At 43.3% G+C, this 22,937-nt stretch overlaps 1 long non-coding RNA gene across 1 annotated transcript in view; it reads right to left on the reverse strand.

Moving 5' to 3' along the window:
- LOC131383836 (uncharacterized) overlaps positions 1–20,530 on the reverse strand; it is a 35,934-nt gene extending 15,404 nt beyond the window's left edge. The window contains exons 1-2 of the long non-coding RNA XR_009214192.1: positions 19,922–20,530; positions 11,829–12,019 (exon numbers count right to left, since the gene is read on the reverse strand). This is a non-coding gene — a long non-coding RNA (uncharacterized LOC131383836). The remainder of the gene's footprint in view (positions 1–11,828; positions 12,020–19,921) is intronic.
- Between the last annotated feature and the right edge of the window lie 2,407 nt (positions 20,531–22,937).

Raw genomic sequence — 22,937 nt, forward strand, 5'->3', positions numbered from 1 at the left:
TTGGCGGTGGCAGTAGCAAGATCAGCCTTGGTGAGTGACAGCCCATGCATAGCCTCAGTCCCTGCCATGTGGTTCCTCCATTAGTGTGCCAGCACTTTGGCAGCTGATGGCAGGTCTGGGTTTTCTTTTTATAGTTGGATGACATGTCCTTCTGTTTATTTGGTTATTTAATAGCCTGTTCAAATGAGAACTCATGGACACAGGAAGGGGAACATCACACTCCGGGGACTGTTGTGGGGTGGGGGGAGGGACAGCATTAGGAGATACACCTAATGCTAAATGACGAGTTAATGGGTGCAGGAAATCAACATGACACATGGATACATATGTAACAAACCTGCACATTGTGCACATGTACCCTAAAACCCTAAAGTATAATAAAAAAAAAAAGAAAAAAAAATAGCCTGTTCATGGTGGATGCTCTCTCATGAGCATTCACATGATGCACAAAGACCGTCAAACTTCATATTTATTTATTTATAGCAACATGCCTCTTTCTTCAACCCCTTTGACTCTGATCTTCCTGTTTTTCTCCCTCGAGATCCCTAAGTCAGATATTTGCCACCATGCATGAGTCCATATATACACACCCTCTTATTTCAGGCCACTTCTCTTTCCATTTAAACCTAGTGCAATGTTCAACATTCCACCAATTGGGAGAATTTCTGTATTACAAAGACACCCCTACATGAGGCTGTAGTTAAGTGGCAATCCATTTTTGACTCACAGTGTCCTGATGAGTGAGTACATCCATGAACCAAGCTCAGCCTTTTCCTCCTCTGTCCCTGGTTATAAAAACCTTCCCATGGGGCCATATGTATAAACAAAGGGAGATGTGTCAGTGCAACAGTTTTAATAATGTGGGGGTCTGGGTCACACTTATGCAGTCTACTTTTACCTCTATCCCTGATAATTTCTGAAAGTGCCACTTCAATTATACACTGGATTGCTCCTGAGTCTGTTCCACCTTATAGCTAGGTGGGTCTGACAATCCAGTTCACAATAACCAGTCCTGGACATAGGCTCACTTTGTATCCCATGTTCAGGAGCTTCATCCCTGCCAGAGGTCTGCAGCACACCAGCAGTATTTTTTTCTGGATGGTGTATAATTCTTTGCTGCAGATGTCATGGTTTTTTTCTAAAACTCTAAGGGTTGATAAACTTGACACAAACTCCAAGTGAAATCCTGAGAGCCACTACTGCTACCTCTAATACCGTAGGGTCGGCTGAGTCATATGGCCCAAGTGGCAGAGCTACTTACACTACAGCCTGTACTTGCTGAAGAGCCCTTTTCTGCTCTCGGCTCTACCCGGAGTTAGCAGCCTTTCATGTTACCTGATAAATGGGCGGTAGCATTTATCAGTGTTTAAGTATGGAATATGCTGCCTCCAGGGCCCAAAGTGGCCAACCAGGATTTGTGCTTTCTTCATTGTAAGAAGAGGAAGATGCAATATTTCTTTTCATAGTTGGATGAGATGTCCCAGCATATTTCAAACCTCTGGACCCCTAAAATTTTCACTAATATTGTAGGACCTGAAACTTTGAGGGATTTATTTTCCACCCTTTTGAGTGCCTGTGCCTCCAATGGATTTGCCAGTTCTTGCTCACCTAGTATGATCAATATGTGTCATCAATTTGGTGAACCAATATGATGTTCTGTTAATGTCAAAATGTTCTATATCCTTTCGGACACTCAATTACAACAGAGGGTGGGAGAGTTAACATAGCCCTGGGGCACGACTATAAATGAATACTATTTCCTGCCCCAATTGAGTGAAAACTTACAGGAATGAAGAAGAGTACACTCACTCACCAAACACATGGGACCATGCTATGTATCAGAGACTAGGTTAATCTACTTTGGCAAATATACCACATCTGGCATAACAGCTACAACTGGGATTACTATCTGGTTGAGTTTCCATAGTATATTTTCATTTTCCAAGATCTGTCTGGCTTTTCTTAGGAGCCAGACCTATGAACCAGAATATTATGGGGACCACCACACCTGCGTCATTTAGATTTTAAGGGTAGCACTTATTTACGCCAATCATCTGGTTTGTGATATTGTTTGATTTACTATATTGGGGGACAGTTTCAGTGGCCTCCACTTGGCTTTTCCACAAGCATAGGAACCAGTATGGTGGCTCTATTATTTACCAAATATGTCAGTTGGCATTATATATTTGTGAAGTGGGGAAATGATCCTTGGGTGAAACTGGACCCAGTTAACCCAATATGATCTACAACTGGGTTAGACTGCATTTAATACCTGGTTCCTAGCTACTCTCACTTAATAGAAGGATTATAATGTTGCTTTGAGTTCCTGGTGCAATGTCAACTCCAACCCTGTTTCTAACTCCAATGTTTGACATTCTCTTTTCTTTAGTGTGACTGTTAAATGGTCATAGGTCCCTTTTTAAAAGAGCTGTGTGAATCATTTCCATATATACCTGCCATTGTATTACAGAATACTTCTTCCTGGAGCCCTGGCCTCCCCTTAAGTCAGTTACAGGTCTAAAAACTAGTGAGATGCAAATCTGTTCTGTGGACTATAATTTTTTGTTGTGACAATTGCTCTCAGACTCCTGATCATTCATTCTTCATTTCTTTTGATTGTATAGGTTGAGCAATGTAGTTGTTGGCTGTCCATCTGTCTCATCAATAGGAATGCTGGGTTCTATTAACCATCTTCATATCTCTCAGAGGGTCAAGGCCCTGACCTTGTCACTTACTACAATAATTGCATCTTCCTTGCTTCTGATGGCTGAGTTCTGCCATCTCACCTCTGCTGACTGGAGATTCTGTCGGCATCAACCCTACTGCTATCAAGGAAATATGATAGGCTAATGACAGCATTTCTTACCATTACCCTGGACTATAGAAGTCAGCCGTCACTGGACTTCTCAACAACGTTCATGCCCCTCTCACCAGTGCATTCTTTTTCATTTTGTAAATAGAGTGCCTTCTGGTCCCACCTGCAGAGCATAGTTGACTGATGGATTTTTGGGTTTAGGTAATATGTCAGTTCCAGCTTGCCAACTTCCTTAAGCTTTTTGATCCCTTCATTCAGAATTATCCTAGAAGTTCTATCATTTTTATGTAGCTTGGACCATGATTTTGTCCATGCTTCCAAGAGCAGCACATGAGTGTGTTACAGTCTTTTGCGTTCCCATATTGATAAGTTCTCCCTTATTCAACTGTCCCTTTGACCCGGGACCCTCAGTATCCAGTCTCATTCATACTCTTCTATCTCCTGCTGGGATACGTTTGCCAGGTCCTGTGGCTCCTTCAAGATATATGCCTGTCCTCTCTTAGCAGGCCCAGGGTTTCCTCTGCTGACTTTTTTTCATTTGTAACTTAACCCTAGTAATTTGTCTGGTGACAAGGAGATGAGGTGAGGGTAGATCCTGAGGTAGGGGGAGGCAGTGTATGTTTTCATGCAAAGTAGGGGCTTCTACATAATCATCAAGCAAGGAGACTTCTATGGACTGAATTGTGTACCTGCCCCCCACCCCAAATTCATGCATTGAAGCCTTAACCCTGAATGTAACCGTATCTGAAGATAGAGCTCTTAGGCAGTAATTAAGGTTAAATGATGTCATTAGAGTAGGACCCTAATCTGATAATATTGGTGGCCTTATAAAAAGAGGAAGATAATCTCCTCCCTCTCTCTCTCTCTCTTTCTCCATCACATGAAGACACGGTGTGAAGGCAGCTGTCTGCAAGCGGGGAAGAGAGCCCTCCCCAGAACCTTACTATGCTGGCACCCTGATCTCAGGCTATAGGAAAAGAAATTTCTGTTGTTTAAACCACCCAACTTATGGTACTTTGTTATGGAAGTCCAAGCTGACTAAGACAGATTTTGGTACCAAGGAGGTGCTAGTCTTTAATGGGGAGGAGTGGACCCCTTTTTTCAGCTCAGTGTATTAAGAAGGATCTGTGAATTCAAGACTTTTGAATGCCTCAACCAGACGTTCCCACATCCCTTATCTTAGTGTCCCATTCCTTCCTAAACTTGACCCTTGTAGAGCAGATTTGTCAAGGTTGAGAGTTCAACCACCACTAGTCCTTGATGCTCTATTAATTAAATATGGGGCTTGATCCTTAGCTTTTTATGTCATTTGGTCACAAAGGATGGAAGCCTCTTTTACATGCAGCCAAAGATGCCATATGACTTTCAACTTTGCCTTTACAAACTCTGCCAGCCATTCATTGTTTTTTCTTAATGCATGGACTATCACAAAAACTATCTTATTCTAGGCAGGGCATGGCGGCTCACGCCTGTAATCCCAACAATTTGGGATGCCAAGGCTAGAAGAGTGCCTGAGCGCAGGAGTTCAAGACCAGCCTGGGCAATATGGTGAAACCCTATCTCTACTAAAAATACCCCAAATTAGCAGAGTGTGGTTGTGCATGCCTGTAGTCCCAGCTAGTCAGGAGGCTAAGGCACAAGAATCACTTGAACCTGGGAGGCGGATGTTGTGGTGAGCCAATATTGGGCCACTGCCACCTCAGCCTGGGAGACGGAGTGAGACTCTGTCTACATAGATACACACACACACACACACACACACACACACAATCATCTAATTCCACAGTCCTTATAATCATGACTTCCTTTACACTTTTCAAAAGCCTGAGACAATGCCCCTTCCAGGAGATTCTCTTCCACTACTATCCCACTTTGTTCAGCACTGGGGAGTTTTAATAACTGCATTGCTCCAGCATTATCCATGCTTCACCCCTCAGCCAGTGGCGGTGTTCTCACTGTCAGGTGGTTAACAGGGGATCCAGCTCCAAAACTCCATTTTGGGGTCTGCTTCTTTAAACCACTCTTGACACCAATTGTCTTAGGCTCAGTTTCTAAGGAAACTGACTCTGAAATAGAGTTTCCCCAGAGGAAGCTGATTGAGGAGGATCTTCAGGACCACATCTGTTGGGGAGGGGAAGAAGTAGGATTGTTCAAAAGGATAGGTTAGGCTGTGATGCAGCCACAGTTAGCATCAATTAGCTTCAGTTAACCCCACAGGAGTTCTGGGGCTGGGAGCACCCTCTTTGTCTCACTTTGAGGCAAGGGGATTGGGTCTTTATATCCCACATAATGGAGTCATTGTCTGGAAGTTGTTCCTGTGAAGAGGTCATAACCTTGGGTGAGACAGCTCTCTTCATCTGAGGACAACTTCTGGAGAGCATCTCAGCTGACATCTGTCAGCCAACGACACTCCAGCAACGGGGGATGAGCACCTTTGTCCGATAGGAACCTGGGTGGCGCATCCCAGCATCCACTAGAGAGGGGATTATCAAAGGCTTCACTGGGATGAAGTCTTGTTTTCCTCTCTCTCATGAATTATGTCTTCTTCAAGGTATCCATGTGGAGGCTGAGCCAAAGACATTGATTGCCCTGGTTCCTGGGCAGTCCAGACAGGGGACATGAAATCAATAAAATCATCAAAAATTTTGTAAGCTAGAAAAATGGTTATTTTATAAATGTGGCAATGACTTCTATTTGTTCAACAAAACCCATTTCCTCCTGAGCACACACCTAGATTGCATTCCCCATCTCTTTTGTAGTTATGTAGTCATGACTGAATTCTGGCCAAGGAAATGTGCATAAAGTGAATGTGTCTGTCCTAGTGGCCCATAAAAACCTTTCCATATGCAATTTTCTCTCTCTTCTCTTCTCTTCCAGCTGAATTTAAAGGATGCAGCAGGCCACTCTAGGGCCACAGAGGATGCTAACGTTATAAGATAGAAGGATTCTGTGTCCCTGGATCAGCACGTGAAGATCAACAACCAAACACCTATAGTGCATTACATGAGCAAGAAATAAACTTCCACTTTGCTAGGCCACTGAAATTTTAAGGCTGTTTATTACAATCATCTGCTTGGACAAAGACAGTAATTTATCCCAGATGCCAGAGCTTTTTAGAGAAGAGTCGTTGTATTAATAACAGAAAACCTAATGGAAAATAGAAAGAGTTAATCCAAACACAGCACACTCTGAACATTTAGTTCCCATTGTCTACATCTTCAAGGTCCTTATTCAAGGTCCATATTCTCTGACCACATTAGGCAACAGTAGGGTACAGCCCTGGATTCACACTGTGAGTTCAGATCCTGGCTCTGCCAATCATTTGTTGTATGACCTTGGGAAAATCATTAAATTTCTGTAAGCCTGAGTTTTCTCATTTGCACAATGTGCATAACAACATGGCCTACCTCATAGGGATCTTGTGAAGCTTCAATGAGGAAAGTTAGGCAAGATGCTAAACACTGCAGCTGACACATCAATGAACACAAAATGTCATTCTTTACTACTATTACTGGCCACCTTTGAGCCTCAGGAAATCCCAAGAGGTAGGAAGGTATCTTTATTCCTATTTTACAGGCTGGGAACTTGGAGCTGTAGACTTTTCCAAGGTCTCTATCAGCAAGCAGTAGCCCACCCCGGACTTTGGATCTTGCAACTCCTGATTTCCTGCTATTCCATACACGATGGCCACTTTCCCTCTACATCTCAGTCATGACACTCACAGCCATCTCAGAGGTGGTTTCACTGTTTCCTGTTAAGATGCCTTTTCTGATGAAGGCTGCTGTGGCACAGCTGATGCCTAAGCTGACAGCTCTCACTGCTAAGGTGCCATGTCATTGCCAGGCATGCAGGAAAGTCTTCTCATTCCTGCCTGTAGGCACTCTCTGGCCTCTGCTCCCCATCATCCTTCCTCCTCCCCACAGCCAGGTCTGCATGGGGGCCAGCGCACCTCATTAGCATCTCCCACAGGCACAGGTGCTAGACTTTCATAGGAGGACTCTCCCTAGGGAGATACACTCAAGTATTTAGTGGTTAGTGTACCATAGTATTTTCTCAAAGGACAACATTTAAGAGGCAGGGTGGTGTATCAGAAGAGGAAAGGATTTATATTTTATATTAGTTAGGATTCATTCGAGTACAAATAAATGACATCAACCCAAGACAGCATAAGCTATTTCTATCTATTGATCTATCTATCTATAATCTAACAATCTATCTATCTGTCTATCTATCTATCCATCTTTATCTATCATCTATCGATCTATATACTATCTATCTTTCTATCATCTATATATTTATCCATCTATCCATCTCTACTTATCTATCATCTATCTATCGATCTATTATCTATTTAGCCATTTATCAATCTCTTTCTTTCTACCTCTATCATCTATTCATCCATCTATCCATCTGTACCTATCTATCATCTATCTATTGACCTATCTATAATCTACCTTTCTATTATCTATCTATCCATCTCTATCTATCTACCTATCATCTATCTACCTACCTATCATCTATCTATCCATCTCTATCTATCTACCTACCTATCATCTATCTACCTAACATCTATCTGTCTGTGTATCTAGCTATCATCTATCTACCTATCTACTATCTGTCACCTCTCTATCTATTATCTATCTATCTATCTATCTATCTATCTATCTATCTATCTATCTACCTATCTATCTACCTATCTATCAGTTCCTCCCTCTTTCTAGTAGTATGACTGATTTCAAGCTCTGCTGGATCTAGAAGCTTAAATAATTGTATCAGGACCTGACCTCACACTGTCTCTCAGTTCCAGTTTTCCTTGTCTTATGTCCATTCTCAAATAGAATTTTTTGGGTGGCTCCTAGACAAACCCTTTAGAATGGGAGATTTTCTGTTATCAAGAATTTCAACAAAAGTCCTGGAACCAAACCTTGCTGACTCCACTTGGACTGTGTGCTTCTTCCTGAGCCTGTCACTGTCACGGTGCTCTGGCTGGCTAGGCCTGGGACACCTGCTCCACCTGCTTCTCTCTGGAGCTGGAGGGAGTCAGCCGCATTTGAAACACATGGACTGAAAATGGGAGAAGTGTGATTCTATAAAGAAAGTTAAGAGGTGATGTTGCTATCGAAGGGAAAAAGGAAACTGGTCAGGCAGAAAGAAATAAATGCCAGTACATCTAGGATTTTAGCAGCATGGAGTCTTGTTATTGGCCCTAGCTTTTGTCATTTCTAGGGACTCAAGCAAGTCATCTTTTTCTTTGCTGCAGTTTCTTCGTTGTGGAGATTTGTCTCTTGAATCCTAATTTTCTGTACATTTACTTGGATACTTCCCAGGGTACTCACTATAGTATCCACTGCAGAGTTCAGAACTGACTTGTGTTTGCCTTGAAGTGCAACGAATGGTTATATTTTTATTGTACGGTAGAAAAATCACCTAATCAATTTTTCAAATTACCTCACATCAAGTAACACATCAGTGACATGTTACATTTCTCCTTGATCTCAGGAGATGCCTACTTCTTAAATATCAGCAGCTGGTGTTCGGTTTTAAATTTCTTCTATGTAGCTGTCCCCATAGGGTCTCAGTTGGGTTCCAATTTTTGAACTGGTAACATTGCTTTAGAAAGCAGGATCTTTATGATAATAAACATTCTGTGTGCTTCTAAAATTCAGATAAACTGCTTAGATAACAGAAGGGTTATTAAAAGGTACAAGTTCTCATTGTTAATATTTTTAGTATATAATAATAATTATTATTTATCGTTTATTGAACACTCCTAGGTGCCAAGAACTGTACTAAATATTTTACATACACAATCTCACTTAATCCTCTCAAAATGCTCCCAAGTCCTCTCTCCAGTCTGAGTATTGGAGGTTCTTGTGTTTTCTTCTTTCCCTTTTCACTATCCACACCATCCTATTCTTTGTAAGCCTTGTTTTCTAGTATATAACTCACCTTCTTCTCTGGCTCCTCTGTTTGTTTTTGCTTCCAGATTTAGTCATTGCTTCTGTTAGGGTCACAAGTGGCCAGGTGATACCCAGGTAACACATACTCCTTTTGAATGCAGGAGGCAGGGAAGAAGCATCAAACCCACAGCTCCTTAGGCCAGAAGTGGCTCCCCTCCAACACCAAAAGCCATGCTCACTTGCAGAGGCAGAGCAGAAAATCCAATACACAGACCCTGTCAGTGTTGCTGAATGAGGGTGGCAATGCTGTGTAAGTCAGGGGAGGCTATGGTAACCCCTGGGAGTAACCTTTTCCATGCCGTGTGTCCACAGAGCAGGGCAAGGCCAGCCCTGGAGCTAAAGAGATCCACACTGGTGGGAGAACAGACGTTCCAAGGAATGCCAGAGGGGCCTCGTGGGCTTAAAACTAACAAATGAACAAAGTCAGTTTGAGACAAATAATTAGGTAGGAGTCCTCAGTGCCCGGCATTAATATGTTTGTATTTGTACACCAGCAAGCCCTTAATAAATATGTTCTCTCCTGTCCCATAGAAATAGTCTGTAAATAAATAACAGGACATCTCACTTTTGCTGACAAATCATTTTTCCTTTCTATCGGTGCCAGTTGCACTTTATAAATGACTTTAATTTACAGTGCATTATGTTTCCTTGTATTTCTTGCCTCTAAATCCCCATGCAATATTTTGTATCCATTCCCGTGATAGTTTAACCGTCTTTAACCTTTTCAGTGAGGGGTGTGTGTGTATGAGTATAAATATGTGTGTTTGTGTGTAAGTATTTGTGTGTGTCTGGGTGTGAGTATCTGTGTGTGTTTGATAACATCATATATTTCATTCCATCATTTCTAAATGGATCAACTCAACGTTGTCATTTTTGCCATGTGTTTTATAATCATTGTCTTTCCATTAACATCAATTGTGTTTGCTTTGTGTAAATCTGGTCCCTGGATGGCTGCAGCCAGAGCAAGCTGATCACCTTTGGTGTGAATATGAACACAGACATTGAGTTGGGCTGGGGGAGTTCATTGTGGAAGTCAAAGCGGATGTCACCGACCAGACTTGTCATCCATTTCAAGTGAAATTCTCTAAAAACTCACCTGAAGCTTTCCCCAGAAAACACTAAGGTGCAGTATTCAACAAAAGGCAAACTAATAAGACCTACTATTTATTAGGCACCTACTGTGTGCAAAATCTTCTACTTGTACAGTTTCATTAATCTTCATAAAGATTCCCTAGGACGTGGGCATTAACATCATCATCTCCACTTGAGAGCTTGAAACTGAAGCTCAGAGAAAATGAAGTTAGTAAAAAGCTCAGCTGCATTTGAATCTGTCACCAAAGCCTGCCTCATAATCTCTGACTGATGTAGCCAGAGTCTGACTCTACAGAGTGCAGGGATAAGGACTTTGCATACAGAGTCAGGTTATTTTGCCAGTGTTGTGTGCTCTTTCCTTGTAGCTTGGTCCTAGGCTGCCCATGAGTTTGCCAAAGGTGTACCGTAGCCCACTCTGAGGCAGGTCAGGGCAGGGCACTGAGGTTGTGCGGTTGAATGTAACTGACCCTGGTGCCTGAGATTCTCACAATCTAATGAACCCCTAGACAAGCCAACAGACACCCCCACCCCATTGCAAAGTAGAGACCCAACCATCCATCCATCCATTCACTCATTCATACAGCAAATATTTATTCAACTCCATGCTAGGCACTGTTGTAAGCACTGGGGTTACAAGATAGACAATAGCTCTGAGCTCACACTAAACAAACTAGCAACATAACAGCCAATAATTAAGAGAGTACTGTCTTAGTTTTCTAGTGCCGCCACAGCACACTACCATGAATCTAACAGCTTAAAACAACAAACATGTATTATCTCACAGTTCTGTAGGTCAGAAGTCCAGGTAGGCACATGTGAGCTCTCTGCTCCAAATCTCACTAGGCCAACATCAAAGTGTCAGCCATCTGGACTCCTATCAGGAGGCTCTGGAAAGAATCTTCCAGGCTCGTTCCGATTGCTGGCAGAATCCAGTTCCCTGTGGCTGCAGAACAGAGGTCCCTGCTTCCTTGCTGGCTGTCAGCCTGGGGCCACTCTGTCAGCCCCTGGAGACTGCCCGCCTTCCTTCTCATCTCATGGACCCTAAGCCTCTTCTCATCAGCTACTGCGCATGCTTGGAATCTGGCTGGTTTTCTTTTCTGCCCCTACTCTCTGCATTTAAGGGCTCATATGCTTGTATTGAATCTACATGGATAATCCACAATTATTAATATCTCCCTATCTTAAGGTCAACTGATAAGTAACATTTATTACATCTGCCGAGTTTCTTTTTTCCCCATAAAATTACACCTTCATATGTATACCAAGAGGCAAGGAGGGCCAAAATGCAGAAAAAAATAATGTGATCATCATTTATTCAACAAATACTTATTGAGCACCTATTATACACCAGGCACTGTTCTAAGTGCTGGTTATGCAACAATGAACAAAACAGACAGAAATGCCTAGCCTCCTGGAGCTTACGTTTTAGTGAGAAAAAGACACCAAAAAACAAGAATAAATGGGTAGAAATATATGCTGTGTTTGGTGTTGATAAATGCTATGGAGAAAGATATATTGAGACAAGTCTAGGGAGGCATTGGGAATGTGGTTATACTTTGAAATAGAGTAGTCAGGGAAGGGCTCACTGAGAAATTCAAGGAAGAGAGACAGCATGCCATGCATGTAACTGGGAAAGAATTTTCTGGAAAGAAAGAACAGTAGGTGCAAAAGTGGTGAGGTGGGGGCATGCCCCACATGTTCAAGGAGCAGCAAGGGAAGCAGTAAAGTACTAAAGCAGGAACGAGAAGGACCCTCGGAGAGAGAAACAGCCAGGTCATGTGAGGCTGGGGCATGGCGTGATGGTAACAGGAGGTGCAGGGTGGAGAGGGATGTGCTGATTTAATTTTTGTGGTCAGAGAAGGTGTGTATTGGTTAGCTATTTTTGTGCAACTTTAGCAATTCAAGACCACAAATGTTTGTTTTCACAGTTTTTAAGGGTCAGGAATCTGGAAGTGGCTTACCTGGGGTGGGTCTGGCTAAGGGTCTCTCACAAAGCTGTAATCAAGTTGTCAGCTGGGAGTTCAGTCATCCGAGGCTTGACTGAAGCTGGTGGATTTGCCCCCACATGCAGCTGTTGGCCTGCAGCTTCTGCTCCTTGCCAAGCACGTCTCTGCACGGGACAGCTGGAATAGCTTTCCCCAGAGCAAATGATCTGCAGGAGAGGAATATGCCACACTGCCTTTTATGACAGTCTCTGAAACACACACACTCATGCACACACACATACACACACACCTTATTTTGTTCTTTAGACCCAAGTCACTAGATCCAGCCCTCACTCAACAGGAAGTAACTACACAAGATTGTGAATACCAAGAGGTAGGTGTCACTGGGGCCACCTTGGAGGCTGGCTGCCACAGAAGGCTTCGCAAAGGATGGGATATTTGATCTGAGGGCTCAATGATGAGAACAGTCCAGCCAGCTCTTCCAGGGCAGCTGGCTCTTTCAGATAATGAGCCTGAAAGAAGCTGCACCTGCTCCTTGGGCAGAGAGAAGGAGATATTCGCACAGACTGTGGTTCTCTTCGTTCTCACCAAGTCCAGACTCATCATGCCTCTTCCACCTCTTCAAATGCTTCCCTTCTTCCTCCTCCACTTTCCTTTCCCATCAGGCCACTGGAGTTTATAGTTGAAACCGCATGCCCCGGGTGTTCCTGACCCCCTGCTCTTTGCTTAAGCTATTCTCCTACCCAGCACGCCACCACCTCTTCCCTACTTCCCTAAACATGGACGATACTTAGACCCAACCCAAGCCACCACCTCCTCTCAGAAGCCTCCCCTGATGTTGCAGCCCACATTGATCCTTTTTCTGAATCAAGGACGCCTCATAGTAGCCTTGGATTAACAGAAAGTCTGGTCCCATTTCTATCTGTGTTTCATGTCTCCAACTCCATTGTAAGCTCCTGGGTACAAGGACTGTGTTGTACTCACACCTGACATTCCTAAAGACCCCTGCCACGGTTGGAGTCCTGGTGGTCAAGAAATGGCTCACCCAGATGGGGTTATTTTCAGAGTATTTTATTAATACTCCAAAACAAGACTTGTTTACAAAGTTTAGAGAAACTAATAAAGGATAGTATGGTATCCAGGACTAGCCAAAGCAGAGAGCCGATACCCCCACCCGCATCCCCCCACCAGAGGCGTGGAGGAGCAAAGGGAGCTGGCAGTTTCCCAAACTGGAGAGAAGAATGTAAAGGAAGAGCCACCTGATGGGAGATGTGTCCTGTGGGGCCAAGCCGCAATGACCTGGCAGGAGAGAATGAGGAATAAAGCCCTCGCCTCTTGCTCCTCCCATCTTCCTATCCTCATTGGCAGCTTTCATCGGCCAAATGCAAGCAGAAGCCAGAAGGCAGGGGAGTCAGATCATGTAGTTCACATAGGTCAGCCCCTGAGGTACAGCAGAGTGGAGAAGAGTAGAGAAGGAATCTGGAGAAGCCAAAAGACTCCACAGTGTAAGACTGAGAGCTGGAAGCCTGCTTGGTTCTCTAGTGCCTCCTCCCAGCCTGGTGCCCAAATCCATGCTGACAAGACATCTGCCCCATCTGCATTCCCTTCTCCCATATGGTTAATGTGGCTCCATAGCTGTCTAAAAAGTGCATCTCTGAACCAGTGACTTTGTGATGTAAGTATCCCAAGAAAGCAAATCATATTTGTGCTGGGGTTGACCCTTTTTATGTTCATGGTAAGCTGACAATGAAAGTAGGATCCTTACTCCCTGAGGAGAGCAGGTGCCTCCATGATTAAGGAGCATGTTAGAAAGGGTGGGAACATTGAGCTCTATGATAATTGGCCCATTCTTCCATCTGGTCCCTTTACAATGCTTGGAATTTATAAAGCCACTGCTGGAGTTTATGCAAAATCTCTTGCTTCTAATTAAGTGGCCTAGTTTCAGTAAATAGTGTGACAGGGACGAATCTATCAGTAGGGACTGATGTTATGAGCAAAAGAGCTGCCAGGCCCGGTGGAAATGCAGTCCCCATATGGAGAGACTTGGAGGGAGCTGCTCTGGCAGGACGCTGCCATTTCAGTGATCACAGACCAAACAGAAGCCTCTAGACGCAATTCTGGAGTGAAACGAAGCCAAGACTGTCTGCTTCCTAGGAGAACAGTTGCAGACCCCAGACTGCCCTGTGGACGCCGCAAGCCCAGAACTCACACAGCTGAAAGGGGCTTATGGACCATCTTCCCAGCCGCTGGGCCCAAGGACAAAGATGGGGCTGGATCCGTGGTGCAGTTTTCACCACAGTCCAAAGAGAATTGAGAAAAATGACAACAAAGTCAGCTCTTTAAAACTAATGTAAAATTTGGCCGGGCAAGGTGGCTTACGCCTGTAAGCCTAGCACTTTGGGAAGCCAAGGCGGTTGGATCACTTGAGGTCAGGAGTTCAAGACCAGCCTGACCAACATGGTGAAACCCCATCTCTACTAAAAATAAAAGAAATTAGCTGGGCATGGTGGTGCACACCTGTAATCTCAGCTACCTGGGAGGCTGAGGCAGGAGAATTGCTTGAACCAAGGAGGCAGAGGTTACAGTGAGCCAAGATGGCACCATTGCACTCTAATCTGGGCAACAAGAGCGAAACTCTGTCTCAAAAACAAAACAAAACAAAACACAAACAAACAAACAAAAACAAAAAAACACCACTAATGTAAATTCCATTTAAAGAGTTATTTTTAATTTTGTATTCTTATACATTGTATTATTCCTTCTTTCTTTACCTGATGTGAAATTATCTTTTGTTTAACAAGAGATTTTAAAAGTAGACAGTCAGATTTTTAAAAAATGTATAGTTTCCTAACTTGAGCTCCATCCCCCGCACCACACACATACACATTAAAAAATATGAGTGGTCCATGAAATCCCAAGCACTGGCCACTCATGGTCTAACGATGTGTCAAGATGCCCACGTTCAGATGGGGAAGCTGAGATTCTGAGACTTAAAACAGGTCCAGGAAGGCGGATGGAAAACTGTCATCCCACAGCCTTGCTGCTTTTCCCCAGCCCCCACAACACTGTGGTGACTTAACAGTGGGGGGAGGAGGCAGGGAGCCTGGAAGGACACCCCAGACCTCTGCCGTGTCATGCCTCCTCCAAGTGAGTCACCCCTGCCTGGCATTCTGGGAGCAGCACAACAGAAATGCCTTCACCCATGTTAGAATCAGGCTGTGGCCCCTCCAGCTCCCTTCTTCCTTGACTTCCATGGGATTCAGATGGCATCCACATGTTCAGCTCACATTTTTAAGGTTCGTGCTTTACTGCCCAAGAAGATGGACCAGAGATTTAAAGTTAAGCAGGCCTGGCCTGGCCACTTAACCAGCAGAATCTTTTCCTCGGTGAGTTTCCTAACCTCTCTGATTCCCCAGTGCCTGATCATTTATTTGCTCTACTCTCCACTAAAACTCCAGGTGGGCAGGGACTGGGCCAATCTTGTTTACAGATCTATCTGTAGCACCTAACACAGGGCCAGGCTCATAGCTAGCACCTAGAAAATACACGTAAAAAAAAAAAAAAAAAAAAAAAAACTCATTCTATAAAGGTTTCAAGACTACAAGCCCCCATCTGTGGAATGGATGTGATAATGATACCTTTCTCTTAGGTTTCTAGGAAAGCTTTGCAAAATTATGAAAATTATGACCACAGATACTCTTGCAAATTGCCAAGTTCCCTACCACCCAGACACCAAGGACAGTAGCAGGGAGTGTCAACATGACCAAGGAACAAGATTTCCCATGATCCAGTCCTGGGAGACATCAGCTGTGTAGCAGAATTCATGGAAATCCAGCAAGGTCCAGAGCTGGCCCTACAGAGGCTCCCAGAGGAGCTCCCCAAAAGAACAAATCAAAGGGAGGCTTTGAGCATATCCCCGCTCTCCACCAGACCCAGGCTGCCTTACTCAGGTGTCTTTCCTACCAGGAGACACTTTCACAAAGATGGTATTTGTGTCACACAGGGAGATTGTAAAATGCTGTATTTGGAAACATGAATGTGTAATGTCTCCCTGGAAATCTACGCCTTCTCAGTGAAAGATACAAGTGCAGTCCAAGACAGACATGTTTAATTAGTGGGCAAACTTGACATTTCCAGTGTTTGGACTAGACAGAGGGAAAGCCAAGAGCAAACCGAGGTCTTTTCTTCATCCCCTCCCCCCAGCTTGCTGACAGAGAATAATTTATTGGGTTTAAAGAAAAATGAATGTCTTTACAATAACAGGAGAGAAAACGCCAGGAGATCCAAGGGTGGTTATTAAATAATTGCCACCACTAAACATGCGTCTCCCTCATCTTCTCCATGCCTGCCCTTCTTGGGCCCTTGCTTGATCAAATGCATATGTTCATGCTGGCGTTTCTGTCCACCCGGAAGGGTATACTGAGGTATGACTAAATGCCAGATTAAATATTTGGGCTTCATCTCAAGGCAACCGTAGGCATCATTGACTCCGAGGGCTTGGGTGCTGGGCCTCAGAGGCGCTCTTGTGTCACCCACATCTGAGATCTGCAATTCTAATTTTTTGGTATGTAAGATATCTGAGTCCTCCTTATCTCTCTCAGGCTCATGATTGCTTGCAGTAACTTTCTCTTTCTTTCTTTCTTCTTTCTTTCTTTCTTTTCTTTCTTTCTTTCTTTCTTCTGTCTTCTTTCTTTCTTTCTTTCTTCTTTCTTTTTCTTTCTTCTTTCTCTCTTTTTCTTTCTTTCTTTGAGACTGTGTTTCACTTTGTGGCTCAGGCTGGAGTGCAGTGGTGTGATTCATAGCTCGCCATAACCTCAAACTCCTGGACTCAAGTGATCCTCCTGTCTCAGCCTCCTGAATAGCTGGGACTACAGGTGTGTGCCACCATGCGCATCTAATTTTTAAAATTTCTGTAGAGACAGGGGTCTCATTATGTTTCCTAGGCTGGTCTCAAACTTCTGGGCTCAAGCAATCATCCCACCTCAGCCTCCCAAAGCACTGGGATTACAGGCATAAGACACTGTACCCAGCCAGCTTGCAGTCACTTATTAACTGGTCCCCACCCCTCCTGCCCTCCCACCACTCTGAGTTTACACATTTCTGCCAGAACGTTTTGCAGAGCATGGCTCTATTTGTGTCTCTTCCGTTCACCAAGATTTTCAGTAGTTCTTTACTTATTAAACAAGATTAATTGAATACCTTTCATGGCAAAGACTTGGGAGTCAATGATGCCTACAGTTGCCTTGAGATGAAGCCCAAATATTTAATCTGGCATTTAGTCATACCTCAATATACCCTTCTGGGTTTATTCCTCCCAACTCTCTCCAATCTTGCACTTCTTATTTATTTATTTACTTATTTATTTAGAGACAGGGTTTCACCTCTTGCCGATGCTGAGTGCAATGATTTGATCATGGCTCACTGCAGCCTCAGCCTCTAGGGCTCAAGTAATCCTCCTACCTCAGCCTCCCAAATAGCTGGGACCACAGGTTTGTGCCACCACGCCTGTCTACTTTTTTTATTTTTGGTAGAAATGAGATTTCGCTATGCTCCCAGGCTGGTCTTAAACTCCTGGACTCAGGCAATCCTCCTGCTTCAAAATGTTGCATTTTAGACACATCCACAATGCATTGGTTCTCTGATACTCCCTACATATCTCCATCCTCAAATGCACCTTCACTGAAGAACTTCTTCAGTTTGCGGTCCTGAAGACTTTTCATCTATTTTTTTATTCATTACTTGACATTATTTACAAGACCAGGATTCTTACTGCTCATGCCTTTGCTTACACAGATCCCTTCACTCAAATGCTCCTCTCTCCTCCAGCTCCCTCATTCAGCTTGGCCTCATTAATGGCCAAGCTAAATGTCACACCTGATGCTCCTGGTGGTATTATCATCACCCACCTTCATGTTGCCATAGAACCTTCCTTGAAGTCCCCTTACACTACCTGCCACACTTTACCCTATAGATCATGGAATAACTCAGAAATTGATAACTAAAAGAACATAACAGTCAGAGTTCAATCAAAAGAAAGGAATCATATGATAAATGTTTGAGGTGATGAATATCTTAATTACCCTGATTTGATCACTATCCATTGTATGCATTTAACAGAATATCACATGTACCCCTAAAATATGTACAATCATTATGTATCTATTAAAAAGGAAACCACTCTGATATGTCAAACAGAGGGAACGTAATTGGTTACACAAGTAATGGAAAAAAAAAAACAGAAAAATTAAGCAAAGGATGCAAGTTAGCCAAAGATTGGTGATGGTAAGAAGCTGCTACCACCACAAGACTGGCGGGCGGGCAGGAACTGGGAGGAAGTGGGGTTACCAGAGCCTGGGTTTCACGTCATCCAGCAGAAGTTGGAAATGTGGTAGGTCATTTAGTGAGGGCTAGAGCCTCAGAGGAGATGTAACCTCTAGCAGAGATGTTGCTGCAGACCATGGAGGGAGATGTCTTGACTTCTCTCTTCTTTCCACCATCTGAACCCAGATGGGGGTGAGCTGGCATGGGAACCTGAGGCTCCTGGCTTCATGATATACAGCAGGGCAGTGCAGGAGTGGGGAATTGCACAGCTCACATGCAAACCTCATGCTTCTAAAACTAGAACACTTCATTAAAGTAACAGCATGTTTCATTAACTCATCTCCAGCATGAAACCTTACATAACACTTTTAAGGAAATGCAAACTCTTCGGTGTAGCTTATTTCCCTTACTCACCCTCCATTCCTAGCAATTCTTCACTTTGCTCCAGTTACCCTGAGCCTGACACCGAGGAGAACCACCGTGACCTTTCCCTGGGCTGACGCTCATGACTCATTTCCCACCAAGCTCAGCTCTTGGTTTGTGGAGTCACTTCATTTGCCCTAAGGAGACTTCAGTGGGTTATTCTCTACTAACACTCATGACCCAAAAGGCTTACACTTGCCCCATTGGTCTCTTCCAGGATGCCATGTTCTCCTGCCATGGCAAGGCTAAGGGAAATGCTCCACCAGGGGACAGCAGAAAGTAAGATGAAGGCTGTGGACTCAAATCTCAGGGTTTGAACTTCAAACACACACCCCGTTCTCTTGGCTACTGACTTTGGGCATTGACTTGATCTCTCCAGAGTTACAGCTTGCAGTGGGAGCATCTACCTCATAGGGTTACTGTGAGGATTAAGTAAAATGATACATGTAAAACAGTTGGCCCAGTTCCAAGTACGTAATGCATTTAGTAGCTGTGAGCTATCATCATTTTGCCTTTACAATCAGCACAGCCAAAACATCATGAAAGCCTGTGGGTTGTGTGGATGTAGCAGCCAGGTCCACATTCTCCAACAACTTTGTTTTTAATCAGGCAAACATTCTTTTCATAAATACTTTTTATGTCACTAAGTCCAACTAATTTCCAGTGTTTCAGAATCAGTCTTGGAATGTTACAGCTGGTAAAGAGCTTAAAGATTGTCTGGTTTAGTTCTCTCTCACTACATAAAGAGGGACAAAAACACAGGGTAAATTCTTCTTCTGTATATACGTGTGTGTATATATATATATATACATATATACATATATATACATGCACATATATAGATAGATATAGACATAGACATAGATATAGATATATCCACACATACAGTCATGCACCACATGGCATTTCGATCGATGATGGACTGCATATATAACACTGTTCCTGTAAGATTATAATATCACATTTTTATTGTTCTTTTCTATGTTTAAATATGTTTAAGTACACAATGTGTTGCAATTGCCTACAGTATTCGTCATAGCAACATGCTGTCCAGATTTATAGCTTTGGAGCAATAGACTATAACCCATAGCCTAGGTATGTAGTCAGCTATACTATCTAGGTTTGTATAAGTACATTCCATGATGTTCACGCAAATGATGAAATTACTTAATGGTGGATTACTCAAAACATATTTCCTTCATTAAGCAACATATGACTGTGTATATCACAGCAAAAAGAAACAAGAAGAAAACATATACGCATTTATGAACTTACCACTTAGAGATAAGTTGCCATTTTCTATATAACCATTTAGTCTTTCTTATAAATATTTTTAAATAAAGATGAAATTGTAGCATACTTACTCTTTTAAAAAGTAACTTTTTTATCCAGATAACACCATTTCTTCATCGTCTTTCCATGTCATTACATATCATTTTTAAGAGCTTCACTTCTCTATTTTATTTAATAAATCCCACTTTTTAAAAAATTGGAAACATTTAAGATGGTTCCAATTTTTCACCATTATAAACAATGGCTCCAAAATGCTTCTGAAGGGGACAAAATACAACCTTTTCCTCCAAGCGCTTTAAGTCATTTGGGCTACAAAAAGCTGTTGTGTTTTCAAGCAAACTGCCTGGTTTCTTCAAGCTGCCTCCTCCAGCAAGGAGATTTCTCGCCTGTTGTTATATGAACCTATTCTTGCAGCATGTTCATGAGATCAGCCCTTGCAGAACTGCAATGAGTGAGTCTGAGGAACAGATCTCATCTTGGCTGGCTTCCTTGGCCTTTTGCCAGATAAAATCTATCCAAATGTTTTCCTCAGGTGTGGGCCCACATTAGAGGCACGGGGGCTTTTTGTGAAGCTCCACAAATACTTTCTTAAAGATGATGTGTGATATCACAAGCTGACTCTATGATGTGTTTTCCCATCCTCTGCCTTTTCGGGACCTGCAGGGCAGGCTTTGTGTAATATAGGAAGCTTCTGAACTGAGAGCAGCCTCTGGGAGCGTCAGACTCCCCAGACTAGAAAGAATTTAGAAGCAGTGGCCAGTGCTCTTGGGATGTGGCCAATGATGTTGCAGTCTTTTGTGTAGTCATAAGAGGCTGGTGTCCTGGAGATGATTATGGGGCACTGGGAACAATCCCTTGCCCCAAAACTTATTCTCCAACAACCTGTGACAGTGCCTCAAGCTCTGCCCTAACAAGATATTAAGGTAATAGATACGAAGGCTTTCATAAATTCCTCTGATAAAATCCACAAATCTCAGGGAGAAGCAATGTACTAGTCCACGACCAGCCCCTGGCCCTCCCCTAGGATTCCCTTGTGAGAGGGAGTCAGTATTCGTTTGCTTGGACTGCCATTACAAAGCATCAGACTGGATGACGAACAACAGAAATTTATTTCCCACAGTTCTTCAGGCTGGAAGTTTGAAATCAAGGTGTTGATAGGGTTGGTTCCTTCCTTCTGAAGGCTGTGAGAGAAGGATCTGTGCCAGGCCTCTCTCCTTGGATTATAGATGTTACCACCTTCTCCCCGCGTCTTCACACAACCTTCCCTCCGTAGGGGTCTATGTCCAAGTCTCCTCTTCTTATAAGGACATCAGTCATAATGGACTAGGGCCCGCCTTTGTGACTTTATTTAAACTTAATTGCCCCTTTTAAGCCCTATCTCCAACTACAGTCACAATCTGCAGTACTGGGGGTAGGATTTCAACACATGAATTTGAGTGTGTGAACAATTCAGCCTGAAATGAAGTCTAAGTACATGAATTAACAAAGAAAGATCTCCAAACAATTGCAGACAGAAAGAAAAAGCAAGTTGAAGAATGATATTCTATACACTATCATTTATGAAACAGTTTGAAAACATAAAAGTTTATATCTTACATTTGTCTATTAATTCATAAGTGATAGAGACATAGACAGAAAGGATACACACGACTTTCATAATAGTTCCTTCTGAGGAGGAAAAGAAAGACGGAATTTTGAAGATTTCAAAGGGTAAACTTTGCTGTGTCTATCATGCATTTTTTAAGCTGGGGCATGTATATTAAACCATCAGTACTTGTTCCATCTGGAGGTGATTGCGTATGTATTATGTAGAATACTCTGTATTCTTCTCTGTTTCTGACATTTTCCATGATTTGGACAATGGAGAAAAGAGGCCAGGGCTCATAGAAGAAACCCTGGGTCTGCCTGGCTTTTCTGATACTCTGGGGAGTGACGGGATTGACTCATTTTACCTCCTAGAGTCGGTGGGAGGGCCGTGAGAGATGAGAATGTGCATGATTCAGGAAAAAGGCTCTCAGCACTAACGGCCCTGCCCAGGCTCCTCAGGACATGACCCTGGAAGCCTCCGAGATAGAAGCATAAAAGCCACAGGATGGAGCCTGCCTTTATCCCAGTAAGAGGGGTGAGGGTTTTCCACAGCCTTTTCACTTTCCTTGTACAGCAACCTCCCCAATGTTCCCCAGCACTCCCACCTCTGCCACCTTCTTCTCCAAAGGCACCAAGTGCCTGTGAAGTGTTTACCAGCCTCTATGGAAAGAAGGAGCCCCACGGTGACCTCATTAGGGCGCAGTGAAGCAGCTTATGTCCAGGTCTGTTTTATGCCAAGCACGGAGACCAGCCAAGAAGGGTGATCTACCAACTCTGTGCAAGCAGGAAACTCACCAGGAGGTGTGCCAGCCAATTAAAGGGCACCTGAAGCTCTTTTAAATTCTTTTAATTTTTATTTTAATTTATTTTTAATTTTTGAGGATGGAGAACATGCCTTTTTGTCTTTACATTTATTCTCTCCCAAACATCCAGTCGGAGCGCACCTAGTACATGTCTTACACAATATTTTTGGTAAACTGTTCTGTGGAAAGTATACAAAAACAGCAGAGTGAGAATAGAAAACCAAAGTATGAATGAAGAAGCACAAACATCAACATCATTTACAGTCTTTCTGGCTTTTTGGCATTTGTAATATCATTTGATTCTCACAATAAACTATGGGCCAGCTGGGATAGAGAGAAACAGACCAGCTTGCAGTCACGAGGCCCAGAGGCCAGAGGTGACTTGTCCACTCTCCTACCTACCCAGCAGCGCCCTCTTCCCTCAATTCACCTAGACCCCATCACATCCGCCATTGTCTGCCCCATTCCTTTCACACCCACCCTCCCTTCTCTGCCTTGCTTTCTACTTCAGTCTGATCCCTTCAATTAGGTTAAAGTGTGAGAGCACAATTCAAACGCTACCCTCAGATGTTCAAACGTGGCATTTTTTACATTCTGTAGCTGAGTTAAATTTCCTATGAATCCCTTACTACTGACTGGTAATGGAGCATACAGAATTTAGGCTTTCCAATCAACATCTCACTATCAAATGGTTGCT

Source organism: Hylobates moloch, unplaced genomic scaffold (assembly GCF_009828535.3).
Source record: "Hylobates moloch isolate HMO894 unplaced genomic scaffold, HMol_V3 SCAFFOLD_6, whole genome shotgun sequence".
NCBI lineage: Eukaryota > Metazoa > Chordata > Mammalia > Primates > Hylobatidae > Hylobates > Hylobates moloch.